Source organism: Syngnathus scovelli, chromosome 21 (genome assembly GCF_024217435.2).
Source record: "Syngnathus scovelli strain Florida chromosome 21, RoL_Ssco_1.2, whole genome shotgun sequence".
In the NCBI taxonomy this organism is placed as follows: domain Eukaryota; kingdom Metazoa; phylum Chordata; class Actinopteri; order Syngnathiformes; family Syngnathidae; genus Syngnathus; species Syngnathus scovelli.
In genome coordinates, this window is record NC_090867.1 from 5,491,914 (window position 1) to 5,506,493 (window position 14,580).

The window sequence follows — 14,580 nt, forward strand, 5'->3', positions numbered from 1 at the left end:
ATAGAAACCAAAATGTACTTGCATGCAAAAGTCTGTGTTTTTTTCCCAATTGTCAATTTATATCCATGACCCATTCTGATAAATGTTTACATCATGACATCATCCACAAATCTTGAAAAGAAAGTAACAAGATAGTTCGATGTGATCTGGATTATGTTGCGTTGCACTTGTGACCTGTCACAACAATAAAGTTTAATCTAATCTAGTCATTTGTTTCTAATGTCTCCAGGCTTTCATCTGATAAATGGAGATGCAGATGCCATGTTTCAGATGTCTCTGTTGAGAGCAGTTGACAGCAGGTAGCATCACTGACCCCCTTCCAGATGGTTCTATTTAACTGCTTGTGGTCCACATCATTAACTATTCCAAGCATTTATTATGTTTTTCTTCCTTGTTACTTTAATAATACCATTGTATGACCTCCCCCAGCACCTGAATATAGAGTTGTGAGTGAAAACAGTTACAAAATTAATATGGGGAAAAAATATATATAAATTTAGTCATTTTAAATATTGCTATATTTACAGGTGGGCCTCAATATATAATGGCACCGACGTTTGATGTTTTGTGGTTTTGCCGTGAACCAACATGGAGTGCGTTTGATGTTTTGTGGTTATGCCGTGGACAAAAGTATGCAAACCAACATGGAGATAAGGTAAGCAATGTTTTCTTATTTGTCATACAAATAGGGGACATTAGGGACTCAATTGCGTTGAAAATGGGTCATATAGGAACAAACATAAAACAGTTGGGGCCCTTGCACTCAAAAAGTGCGGCCGACTTCCTCTTACACTGATTGGCTTTGTAATCATAACAACACTAATATATCTATGTATATAAGTGGATCCTGTTTTCCCAGCCTTCCAATTCCGGTCAGGAAAGGGAAACAAGAGGCTAAAGGTGTGAAGGTAAACACACCAAAAAGAACAAACCCTAAAACGTACTCAGGGGGGAAAAAAACATTAAAGTCCTGCACTTTCAATGTAACTTGTGATGGTTTATTCCTGCTGCCTGCCTGGTGCCCTCTCAGATAGAAGACTATTGTGTTGTTTGACCAGGAAATGGAAGAAAGACTCAAGCGGTGGTGGGAGGGGGGACGGGGGAAGCGTTTTACTCAAAAAGGGTTACGCTGTATCTCCAAAGATCAAGGTTATTCTGAGGCTGGGATGTGATGGTTAGGGAGGGGGTGGGGGGACAAAGTGTGTGTTGTATAATTAATGAAAAATACAACAATTGTTGAAAAATGAATTGCAAATAAGAAGTACAGGTAAGTGGAAAACCAGGTAAGTTTTTGAATTTTGATTCTAAAAAATGAAAGTGATGTTAGCATTTCGTTTTACACTTTGCTTGTTTGCATTGCTTCTATGTACACGTTATAAATGTTTACAATATTTACCATTGCAAAGCAACTTTTTAATTGTTCATGTTCATTTTATTACACATAATATTGTTTAAAAAAAAAAAAACACACACACATTGCACAATCTGTTATTTGGTAGCCCAGGAAAATATTGATAGCATTTCCATTCGTCTCAATTGGGGCAAGATTATTTGAGATGCGATTATTTTGTGTGAGTGGTCAAGGGACAAAATAAGGTGTCTAAAAATACGGTCACTGACAACCTTCTACGATTCTAATTTACACGATAAATACAGCATCTTATCAATGTGTGTGTGCATATGTGTGTGATCAGAGCGGTTAAGACAGGAAAGCCCTGCTCCTCGTGCACCGATGACCCCTCCAAATCAATGTGACAGACCACTTGATTGGCTGGAGGGTCCCGTCTTTCCGCACCTAATCCCTCAAGGTGGACCCTCGGCCAGGCCTGCTGCGTATAAGTGTGCGTGTGCGCGCGCTGGCTCGCGCGTGTATGTGTGTGTGTCTTTCTGCACCTAATCCTTCAAGCTAGAGCAAAAGCCACGGGTTGAGGTATACTGCCGCAGTTATAGGGGTCAGGCCTGTGTGTGTGTATGTGTGAACGCTTGAGTTCTTCTCCCCGGTAGTCCAATTAAGAGTGCGGTGTAGCGATGTATATTCCAAAGGGTCAGTCATGTGTTTGGAAGTAGTCGTGGGTTATCGGGGCGGGGCGAGGGGCACATTTTAGGGCAGATTTGGACAGATAACCCACTTTGGGCGAAATTAGACGCAGGCATCTGGATTTGACCCAGGGTCCTCGCTGTGACCCCCAGAGTGACCGAGGGGGTCACGGGGCACAAAGCAGAGCGGTGACCCCATGCAGGTCAAGCATGCGGGCGGCTGAAAGGACGCCTTTGTGGGGGCCTGCCGTGCTCGCTATTTCCCATGAGCGCCAGGGGACCGCGTCTGCCCAGGAAACCGGAGGCGGAGAGAGCAGGCGTGTGCGTGTACGCGCGTACACCGTAATTGATTTTTGTTTGGATTTCAAGTTGCTTGATGTGTGATTATCCCTGACAAGATGCCCTGATTCTTTATTTGTGACCTTCCTACGTGGGTGTGTTTGATTTTCCTGCACTCTCAGAGATTTAGTTTGTCTCATGGAAACTTTGTCATGACAGTTCCCATTTTATTCCCATTCAAATAATCCCTCCTGATTCCCGAGCATCTCGAAATCAGGGAGAGGAGTTCATTCTCGCGTGCGCTGATGTTCGAGTGTGAAAGATTCGAGGTCGGCTCGTGGTCGCCGCCGCTTGTGTACATCTGTTAGCGGCTCCTTAATGAGCGCGCGCCGCCGCCGCCTCCTCCGCAGCTTGCGTGTGGCCCTCGGAGAAGCAGAGAGGAGCCCTCTGCTCCGGTAATCACATTTAATTACACACCAGCATTAGACGGCCCATGAATAGCGTTTTTAGGCAGGCCTCTCACACTGGAATTGGCCGCGTCCCACTCCACATTGCCTACCTTTGTCCCGGCCGTCCCCTCTGTCTTCTATTAAGACTTTGTTAGTTGACCATCAGCAAGGCACTAACGGATAACGCCGCACATTAGCAACTCCAAGGTAAAGCGCACAATAGGCGTTTTTTTTGGCTGAGCGGCGTGTGTCAGTCTCATTAATGAGGCAAATGGACCACACATTAGACTCATTTAAAAGAAAGGCTCCCAGAAAATGCTGCATGTCTGCTCTGGTATTATTTAAGCTTTAAAAAAAAAAAAATAGAGAGGCAAAGTGTATTCTGTTCATCTCCAAGGGAGGGCGGGCGGGGGTATAGGTGGGTCGCAAGTGTGAAATCAATTTTTGAAGCAAAGCGGTTTGAAGATGCACGCGGGCAGGAGAGAAAGATGCCAGGTAGCCATCTGCACGCCATGCACGCACGCAGAGCAGCGTTTACGTGTTCATATCGACATCTTATCAGCTGTATGTTTATGCGTAAAATTATGCTCCCCCTCTGCCCCCCAAGAAAAACCCGGTTTTAGGTCAACACATGTAAAACTGTCACAACCGCTCGGTAGCAGCAGTAATCATTCTTTGCAGAGGATAAAGAATACCTGTAAATATAGTTATATTGTCTGTCTACATGTGTTGCTTCACGTTATTGTTCAAATCGCTGTTAGCTTTACAAGACTACTACGTAAATTCTGTTTAATGTTTTTTCCTCTTGTGTTAGCATCAAGCTAGCAAACTTAGAGGCAAAGTTGTTTTAAATACACATAATACCAAAGTCGTATCACTTGGAGCTCACGGCACCATACTGTACTGTATTTTTTTGTTTTTATAGAGTTGTTAAATGTTACTGTACTCCTCTCATAACATTCATTTCCGTCATCACTTCCTGGCTCAGACAGTATTATTTTCCATTTTCTGCTCTAAAACACCGTTTGGGAACGACGTCCTTACCAATTTGCCCCGGCTTTCGCTCAACCCCTCCCTCCCATTCTCCGTCACACGCCGGCGTACACACATCCACACAGTCTCGAACTGACCATAAATCCAGTTTGTTTTTCAAAGGCCAGACTCATAAAGAGACGAGGTGACAGAGCAGCACTGATGGGTCAATATAGCCTCTCTTGCTACAACACCCGTGCACGCGCTCACATGCACTCTCATACAAGATGCATGACCCCCAACGCCTTACGTACACACACAGGTATGTCGAATTTGCATGAGAACACATTGACTTTTATTCATATATGCACATTGTACACACACACACACACACACATTAACAGGGGCAGTGCGCTGTGAATGGTATGTTTGAGTGGAACAGAATGACTGCGGGAATTCATGCTGGCTTTCCTCTATTAAATCTGCTCTGAGGCTTGCTGTGTACGGGAGTGCTGACGTCCCGGCCCACTGTGATGATCTACAGCCTGTATGTGTGTGTGTGTGTGTGTGTGTACCTGTTGCCAATGATCTATCGCTCAGGGGGAGTTTTATATAGCATATACGAACATTTGTGCCCATTTGCACGCGTTTAAATCAGGGTTTTGCGAGCGAGCGTGTCCGCGCGGGCGTGCAGCTGCATGCTCCATAGCTTCCTTTTTGCAGCGTTTAGGGTTTGGCACACAGAGGGTGGGAATTCCTTCACATTCACCTCAAGACAGAGGAGGGTCTCACAGGCAACTCCGCACGGCTGCAAACCTCAGACGCAGGGGAGTGATAATTTACTGTCCGAGTGGGCCGCAACTGGAGGGGAAATCGGTGGAAACAGGACGGCGTGTGTACTGTACGTGAAGGGTGTCAGAAATGTTTCAGGACTTGTTCTTCAGTCAGTGTGTGAGAAGCTAGGGTTGTGGCGAGACTGAGCGCCTAAGCATCTGACAGTTCCTGAAGAAGAGCTGGAGCAACCTACCTACTCATTTGAGCTGATTTTTTTTTTTTAGCTCTTTACCCAAGTGCATGACGGAGACACTTTTTTTTTTTCAGCATATGGATGACATCAAGATGTTGGAACTTTTCTCGCATATCTCCCTGACATTTATAATATTGTCATGTATTGAGTAACTTATGAATTAAGGGTTAGCAACAGGTGGAAATTATTTTTCTAAAATGTCATAGCTTTAAATTATGAGACTTTTGACAACTAAAAAAAAAAAATCACGCAGTTGTCATTGCGTTAAACAGACATGCACAGTTAAGCACGATTCGTTCGACAGATTTTTGCGACGCATCTCAGGATCGGGCCTTGTGAGACTCGACACTCACTCCGTCGTCGACATAGCTTTCAACATTCCTCCCATTTCTTTTTCTTCCTCCCCCGTGCGGGATATACTATCCTCTGCCCCCCCTCCTCTTTTTCACGTTCCCTCCCCGCCTCTACTTGTTCCCCCTTCCTCTTCCTTTCTTCTGTTCTCATCGAAATTCAGCCCTCGCCGTGGACACCATTGATCTCGCTTTCCTGCATGTTTAAGAGCTGCTGGGCGGGCCCAGTGTGTTTTTTGAGGATTTTTTTTTTTGGGGGTGGGGGGCTGTGGGGGCAAGATAGCGGGGAGGATAAGGACGGCAGAAGTGGGGGGACGCAGGGAGCAGAAAGGGAACGCTGAGAGGAGAAGTGGGGCGGCGAGAAGAAGAGGGCCTTTAATAGCGGCGAGGAGAAGAAAAGACACGGGCTCTCCTCGTGATCACGTCTTCCGCCTCTCTTTTGGAGACACAAGAGAGCAGCTATTTAGTGGAGCCCACACATAACGGCCACTTTATTTACTCTGCGCCTTTCAGCTTGTGCCAAGCTGTCGGCCCAAAACAGTAAAACGACCTGTTTGACAAAGTACAACCCCCCCTGCCTTTTCAATATACTGTATGTTATTTACTCACAGATACGACAGCTAAACATTTCAAAGCCTTGTCGATGGCAAACGTGGCAAAAGGTGTTCACTCTCTACTGATGCGTTTGGAAAAAGGGCTGGTTTAACTGTTGTACTGATAAAAGTGAAAAAAAAAAAGACAGAAATTTACTATTCTAGTACAAAGAGTTGTTACCAACAAAAAAATCTGTACTGTATTCTCTCTCATAATAGGGACGCTCTGTAATACTTTTTTTTAACAGTGCCAAAAAGAAGAAAAGTTAAAGCAACTGTAATTTTTATTCACAACTTTAATTCGGTGATTCTTTCACGTGCCACTAGGGGGAGCCTGCGTACCATATTGTCATAGTTACTGCTACACAATAGCCATTTTAATATCTTGGCACAATGAAAAAAGCCATCTCTAAATAATCTTATGTTGTTAAGAACTCGCTAGCATTAGATTGATTTTGACACAATACGCTTTCGTCAGGAGCAGAACCGATGTCTGTTTTCCGACCTAGTGAGGAGTAAAAATCGTCAGAAAAGCGAACTAAATTCAAGATTCAAGATTTAAGAGTTTTTTATTCGCCATGTTTGAGCGTGCCAAACAAGGAATTTGACTTCGGTAAATCACAGCCTCTGTTCAACATTTAGGTGACTAACAACAACACTCAGGACATGTACTACTAAATCTACTCAAGTACAGTGATTAAGTATCCATACTTAGTTACTTCCCCCACCCGCTGACAATATGGACAATAAATGCCAGTATGTGCAGTCTCCTTAACATGTGGGCGCATTTAGATACGACCCACCTTTAATCCCCCCTCAGGCCGCACACATTGGTCCACTCTCCTCATCCAGAGCCTCGCCAGCGTCAGAAAAGGTCAGCAGGCCTACCCGGGCTGTCCCCAGGCCAGGCTGGCGACCTAGCAGTCCCCCCCCCCCCCCCCCTCTCAATGTGTTTCCCTCTCCACTGACTCCCCCGCTGACCTTTAAGGAGACTCTCATTGCTAGCAGACCTCTGACAGACTGCAGCTCCTTAGAAAAATCACCAGGGAATGTTTTTTGGGGGACGCGGGGGGAAATTGTACAAAACACCCTGAGGCATTTTGTATTAAAAAAACATTTTGTATTTTTCCTAAATTGATCTTGGGGATGTCAGTAAGGAAATCTTTTTTTTCTGAAATATCTCATTTTTAATTTCAGTTTTGAATTGTAGTTTTCGGCTGATACAAAATGAATCGTTATCAAAAAGAAAATCTCATCAGTTTTGTATCTAATCGCTATTTTCTTTGTCCTTGCCACAAAATTGAATGAAGGGTATAAAATAGCCAGCATCTGTTAGGATTTGGGAATAATATAGCCCAACATTCTTTTGATTTGATTTAAACTCCCTCATGACAAAATTATTTTTTTATTTCCTATGGGATTAATTTATTTGACTCTTTGTCAGAAGGTGAATACAAAAACTGCATTAGCATGTAATGGGGAAAAAAGCAAACTCGGCAAAATCTTTTGTCCTTTTACGAGGATGCTTAAGGAGGATCCTGAGTCGTACCCGCATGTGAATTTGCGTTGTCGGTGCATCCTCTGAAGTGACGCTCACGAGGGCTGATCACAGGCCCGCAGCAAGTTGCGTGTGTTCGTTTTTTGCGTCTGCTGACAGTACAGTCGGTGACGTGACGCCCCTTTTCTGCACCCCCTCCGACAACCCCCCTCCCTCAACCCACTGCACTCAATACCTCTCGTTTGAGGCCTCTGAACTTTGTGCATTCAAAAGCAAATAGGCTGCCACATAAAGATCATCCCTCATTTCTTCTGCAGTCACTCAGAGCCGCACTCACACGCACACACACACAAACCTACTCCATCAGAACATGCCCTGGGTCCTTTTCAACATACCAGTCAAAAACATTCCAAGTATTTTATTATCATATGAGCAGTAGGGATTTTTTTTTACATACATACGAATGCCAACATAGACTTAAATAGAAAGCACCAAAAAAATTACACAAATTGAGATCTCGCGTTATGTAAACCAGTAATGCTCAAATTCAGAATAAATCAATCATTTGAGCTGAAATAACTCAAAAAATCAAGTCAATAAATAAAGTGACTAAATACACTTTCATGTACCAATTTTGGCTAAATTAATACAATAAATATTCAAAACAAATGATCATGTAAATGCTCTGTGGGTTGGATTGTGGAATGGCCTCGGGGCCATGCTCTTTCCACATCTGCACTCAATTTATACAGTGAAATGATACCCAATAATAATGTGAACATTCAAAACTAATTCCAGTGCCCCTTTGGGTGACCTCAAACAATCCATCTGTGCGTGTGCGTGCACGTCCACACTGACTTTGCATCATTATCGTTGTATTCAGGCATGACTAAGACATGACAAAATGCAGATCCTCACAGGTGTTCTCTATTCACGGTTACCATGACAACTCTCTCGTGTCCCCCATCTTACCCTTAGTAAAGTTTAATCAGAAAGACTTTCAGGGTCCGACCTCAGCCGTCGGCACTTTTACGTTAGCTTGCGGTTCAGCGTGGGGCCAGCAGGGGAGGCTGTGGCTCACCCTTTTGCTCTCCAGCTTGTCATTTCCCCCACAACATGAGACTGGCTGATCTCAGAGGTCAGAGGTCGTCACCCTGCGTTCCACTCGAGCTCCCTCGGACGGGAACCTGCGGCGGCGCAGGTGTGGAGTCGTGCAGCGCGTACGCCGACTATAAGGATGCGACTCCTCATCTGTCCTCCCCGTGCGACCTCTGACCCCCTCTCCTTTGTCAAGTTGTAGCATAGTTGCCATGGCGGCGGCGGTTTGTTTGAAGGCGTCGCGGGCTCATCAGTTATGTCACCTGACCCCATGCTGAACCCGCGCGCCCACTCGCGCAATTTGGTGTGATAGCATTTAAAGCAAAGGCCTTGTTTTAAAAAAAAAAAGTGTGTGTGCGGGGGGGAGTGTCAGGCCGTAGAGGAATGAAGAAAGGCTCAGCTGTGGCCTCACCTCACCTCCTTTTAATTTTATGAGGACGAAAGAAAGTGCTGGCTTTGGACATGTATGACAGGACATGAACGGAGAAGCACATGTGACCCTGCGACACACCCCGCCGCGTAAACACACGCGCACCGGCACACACTCTCACATCTGCTTTGGCCATCGGCTCCAGTTGACGTGCCCCTCCTCCCAAGACAGCCACATTAATTCTCCCTGTAGTGCTGCTCCTCATAGCTTTCTCTATCACTGGCAAAGTAAACCCACCATGTGAGAATGATGAATGGGCCATCCTGCACCGGAAACACACGTTAAAACCTCCTGCCCGACACACACACACACACTCGCGCACATACACACAGCCCTTCGCTCTCTCCCGCACTCTCCCTATCTGACTGCCTCTCTTCTCCTTCCCCCAACACACGTTGATGGTGTTGTGCACAGAAGATAACTGCTTCTTCTTGTGTGTACATACATACAGTATGACCTCACCGACGGAGAAATAGAGACATGTTTCTTTGACCAGCCATCGGGTCGTACTTGAACTGTCTCCTTGCGTGTATTTTTTTTTTTTTTTCCCAAAAGGTAAAGTTCATATTGAACTACACGTCCGCAGCTAAATTCAAAGGCATGTCCCATAAGGAAAAAATACTCCCATTTAATTGAATCTGTCAGAGGTTTTTATTTGACAATTGTTTATTTTTGTGTTTAAAGTGCTTGCCTCAAAAGGTCAAACACATGAAACCAATTATGATCCATGCCCGACAACCTATAACGTTAATTTAAAAAAAAAAAAATCTTTTCCACTGACATTCTTGCAACCTGAATCAATTCTTTTATTTTAAAATCCTTCATACTAATTGACTGACCACATTGCTCTACTGTGCTGCCAATTTTACGTAAAAATTATTCAATTATCTATGCTGCCACCACCCGTCATCATCATTATATTATTAGCATTTGAACTGGGGTGTGCAGAATTTTTTTAATATCCACTCTATATAGTTTTTCCTAACGTAAATACGTGCAGAGCTATTTAAGAATAATCCAAGTTTTGCATTTGTACCTAATATTGTGACCAGCGAGCCCAGTCCCCCGCATTCATTCTAATGAACGTTGCACCTCGTAATCATAAATTTAATCCGTTGTTTTCTTTTGCGTACTTGGCGGAGTCTGACATCAGCCAGGGGAGATGTTCGAACTCCAGGTGGTCCATAACTAATTAAATAAAGCATCACTGTGAGAGAAAATCCCTTTAGATGCATTGAGAAAGAGAGAAGGGGGGGGGGGGGGGGGGACGGGAAGGGGAGAAAAAAAAATCCCCACAAACCTAAAGTATGGAGCAAAAAAAAGGAAAAGAGTTTCATTTGCTGTCAAAACATTTGTAGTGGAATTAAACATATGGATGCCACAGGCAACGTGAGGGCTGGAATACATTAGAGCTGCACAATGTTACACTAACCCTCCAGTATCTTACACAGCTCACAGAGATTAATGGAATAAAGGGAAGAGAATTGTGTGTGTGTGTATGAGAGAGTGTGTGTGTCAGTCAATCCACTGCAAAAATCAATATTCCTCTATGATAAAGCTCTTTTGCTGTTGGACTTAGCGCTACATCCCCATCAGAACTTAAATTTGACGCCGTCTGAGCGACAGTTAAACTTCCCAGTTAATTAGACAAATCCGTTTTGAATTGTAGTATTTGACTTGTGTGTGAATCGGCTCCGTTTGATCATTTTTGTGTATGTTTTCTTTTTTTAAAAAGCTCCGAAAGACTCTGTTTTGAAATTGTCTTTGTGCTCCGACTAACAGTAAAATTGATTCAAATTCAAATGTGTGTCGCTGTCCTAAACATGGTGGCACAATGTTTTATTGATTTCTTTCTAAACTCTTGAATAATATCGTCGTGGATTACTATTTTTATCAATCGAGTTTGCTTGCATTTTATAATCTGTTTACAAAGAGTGACGTCATCATTCATGTGATAGATTTATTTTTTATTTTTACATGAGGTCATGGCAAAATACAAAGGTTGAATTGAGGCAACATGGACTCTCGTTTGCTGAAAATATTTTTCTTGATTCCTGAAAAGAATCAAAAATGATGACAATCGAGTAGTCTTATGAAATATTTTTGGGGTGCTTCAAAACTGAGATTAAATTAATTAAACTAAACTAATGCAAAACTATATTTTTCTCGTTGCATGACAATTGAATCATCAAAACAGGTCTGAATTGTTTACAACCCTATTCCATTTTTGTTTATTTTCCCCCCGGACTATTATTCACACTGTTTTCGGTTTTGCCATTTACCAATATCATGCCGTGAGCTTTTCCAGACAATTTTTTTTTCTCACAGCCTGCCCATGTCACCAAATGAGCAATTTAAGCCACTTTGACCTAAAACGCAACATGCAAGGCAAACCCGGTTATTTGAGCAGGCCTTTTCGAACAAAGGCACACACGGACAGTCGCCCCACCCGGACTAAATTTGGTAAACCATGCGGGCTCTTGCATATTTCCTCCAATGTTTCTGCCCATTATTGCAAATTCGGAGATCCCACCGTGCGGGGACGACGGCCAATTTATCATTCATTGCGGTAAATCGCAGTGGAGACTGCATTTAATTGAGTTTATATTGTATTTCTTAGCTGGGTGCCTTCTCGCTATAGGGTGGGTGGGTGGGTGGGTGGGGGGTTCTCCCAGGCTCTCCCAGTAGCAGCAGCAGGGACCGAGGGGGGGGTCAGGGGGGGATGCCGGGACCCCTCCACCACTACCTCTTGACAGCTCCGCCTCTGACTAACTACTAGTGAAAACCTCTCATGTATAATGTGTTTGTATCTGCAGCAGTACGCTCACAGGCCACTTGCACGATGATAAAGCTACGTCGAAATGACTGCTTTTGGGAAAGTAAGGTTTCGACAAAATAAAGATGTCTTTGATTAAAAAAAATAAAAGTTTGTCCATGTGCTTGTTTTGATTAGTATTAAAGAATGCACTGCGTTGGGGTTCTACAACCAAGCTACAAATAAAAGGTCGTTAGCTGACATTTTTTAATACGCCTCCACTAGATCACATTGGGTGTCCCTAATATTGTGGCAACCAAGTGTGTATTTGCATAAAAGTAACTTTTTAGATAAAAGACTTCCTCTGAAGAAGATAGTAAATGGTAATGGTGTCTCATTTGACCATGTTTTCATTTAATTAGCTGAATCTGACTCGTGTGTTTAAATGGGGAAAACAGCGTGAAGAAAACAGAGGACGTCTTATTCATCAAAAGCAAACGTGAGGAAACTGTTGTGTTGCTATTAGCAGCATGTAATGAAAAAGGCCGGCTCCCCAGACTTAATGACGCTCTCTTATATTCCACTTCAAAGCTTCATCATTTAGTTCATTTGCCTCTCTTAATGGACTGTGATGTCATTATAGGACACTGGCTATGGATCACGTGATTGTTGTCTGGTCAGTCAGTTGCAGCTGGGCCGGCAGAACCTGCCGACTGGGTCCTGTTCGGCTCGCTACTACCCCGACATGCTCGTATATGACCCGGAGGACTCGCAGTCAATAGAACACATAACACACACTACCACTTATTGTGAAATACATTTTATTTTATTTTTCTTTACCGCCAACATCACAATTAATTTGAATTACAAAAAGAAAACACTTATGCTAACCGAAAAACCTTAATTTCACATTATACAGCTCACGAGACACACACATGTATACTCACATGTACACACACACACATACTACACACATACTTGTGTGTTCAATAGTATAATTCTAAATTATATTTGTCAAATAACAGCAATCCATATATTAACAGAATATAAAATGTTTAATGAATAAAAAATAGAGAATATGCGGTTGTGCTCATAAGTTTACACACCCTGGCATAACATGTAAGGTCTGTGAGCAATCAGGCATAACATTATTTGTAAAAGGATTCAAATTAAACTCAAAAGTTTCATTCATAAACATTATATATGTTGATAAAATTGCTAATAGTTCACCGATTCTGACCCAATATGTAAATCTTTAAGCGCAATTATTGTATCTAAAAGCAGGCATTCATTATAAATCACCCATAATACAGTGCAGTATATTGTTTAACTTAAAATGGTTTATTTTCGTTTAAAAATAACATAACATTTCATTTAATATGATCCATTCAAAAAGCAAATTAAATGTTAAATTATTATTTGCCTCTTGTTGATTATCACGTAAAAGTTGCTCGATTGTTTTTAAATGAATTTATTAATGAACAGATATGAGCAGGCTAAATTAGAATTTTCAAAATAAACTATCAAGCTTCCACGCTAAAACACGAACGCGCGTGGTTATTATTCAACAAAGCTGCCAGAGATCGTTCGTGCAGCGTGTGATCTTCACACACGCACACGGAGAAAGAGAATGTGGATTTTTTTAGCCCAAAATGTGATCGTGAAATCCAAAACGGCGAATAAAATAATAAGGATAATACACGCGCATTTTAATAAACCGGTCGTGTAGGTTGTGAGAGGATGAGTAGAACTAAAAGCGTGTTCTTGAAAAAAATCCAGTCCACGCTGTGTAATTATGTAAAGTGGTGCTAAGCTCTTGCAGCCAGCCTGTAATTTCGCATTTGCCGAAGTCTGGTGAATTTAGACGACTATGCGACATCAAATGAGACAAAACCGAGAGGAAGCTCCCCCTTTTAAAGTTAAATTGTTTTTGCTATATTGGAGGGGGGAAAAAAGGACTAGATTAAAGTTCCGTTGTGGAGCTTCTTCCCGTAAGCACACCCACACGCGCACACACACGCACACACACATTCTGCTGACGAGTTCAAGATTTTAATTGCAACTCGGTGTTCTTTTTCCTCATTTATAATCAAAACACGTTCATGAAAAAACTAAAATGTCATGACAATTATACTTGGGGGGGGGGGCATGTTGAATGCTTTAGGATAAACTAAACACACGCGGACACGCGCACGCACATGCGATTATGTTCTCATTCTGTCAAGTTACGTTGAAAATTTTAATTGGAATTCAGTTTGATTTTCCTCATTTAAAATCTAGACACGTTTACGAAAAATAAAAATGTCAAGTCAATTACGCTTGAAATGGAAATAGAAAGGTCACAGTAATACTGCTTGATTTAGGGTAAACTAAACACACACGCACACACACATACATGCAAGATTGCAAAATAGTGATTGATACACGCCGCGGTCACCTATTATTTAAAATTTAGATATCGTAAGGACGATATTGTGCAAATGTACAATATATTTATATTTTACAATTACAATTGTATATATTACTATACTACTCAACACGTGCAAAAATAGCTTATTGTAAGCATAAATGATAGTAAATACATTAATGACACAATATTTGCGCGTTGTAATAATAAAATAATTTACCTGTGCAAATAATATAAAAAAGTAAACGAAGAACAAAGGGTGATGTCCTCGCCGTCCGTCCACATTCTTGGCCAAAAGTGTAACATGAAACCGCAGCAAAAGAAATCTCGTGCAGAAAACGGCGTTCGAAAAATGGCGCTCTGCCGCAGAGGGGCGTCTGTGGGAGGAGATGCTGGTGATAGCTAGGCGGGGGGCGTCTCCAATATGGAGCTGCAGTCTCTTCTTGCACCTCCAACCCCCCCACACACGGAGAATTTTCAAAACTGTCCCTGGAATTCGTCAGCCAAACGCGCTCAGACACTGCTTGACTTGTCGCCCATACGTTGGAAGAGATGCGGGACCGCGCGGTGCTGTTGCGCCCCGGAGATAGGCTCGCTTGTCCGCTTCGTTCCCGAGCGACCCCCCTCCCCCCACCCATTCCGCTTGTTTTTCTTCCACGACACCTCGAGGATCGTCAAAACGCTT

General features: G+C 42.8%; 1 protein-coding gene across 1 annotated transcript in view; it reads left to right on the forward strand.

Moving 5' to 3' along the window:
- Positions 1-196: 196 nt before the first annotated feature.
- The window catches only part of bahcc1b (BAH domain and coiled-coil containing 1b), a 70,782-nt gene continuing 56,398 nt past the window's right edge, over positions 197-14,580 (forward strand). Inside the window, exons 1-2 of the mRNA XM_049759528.2 lie at positions 197-299; positions 528-655. The gene's annotated coding sequence lies outside the window, so the exon portion shown is untranslated. The remainder of the gene's footprint in view (positions 300-527; positions 656-14,580) is intronic.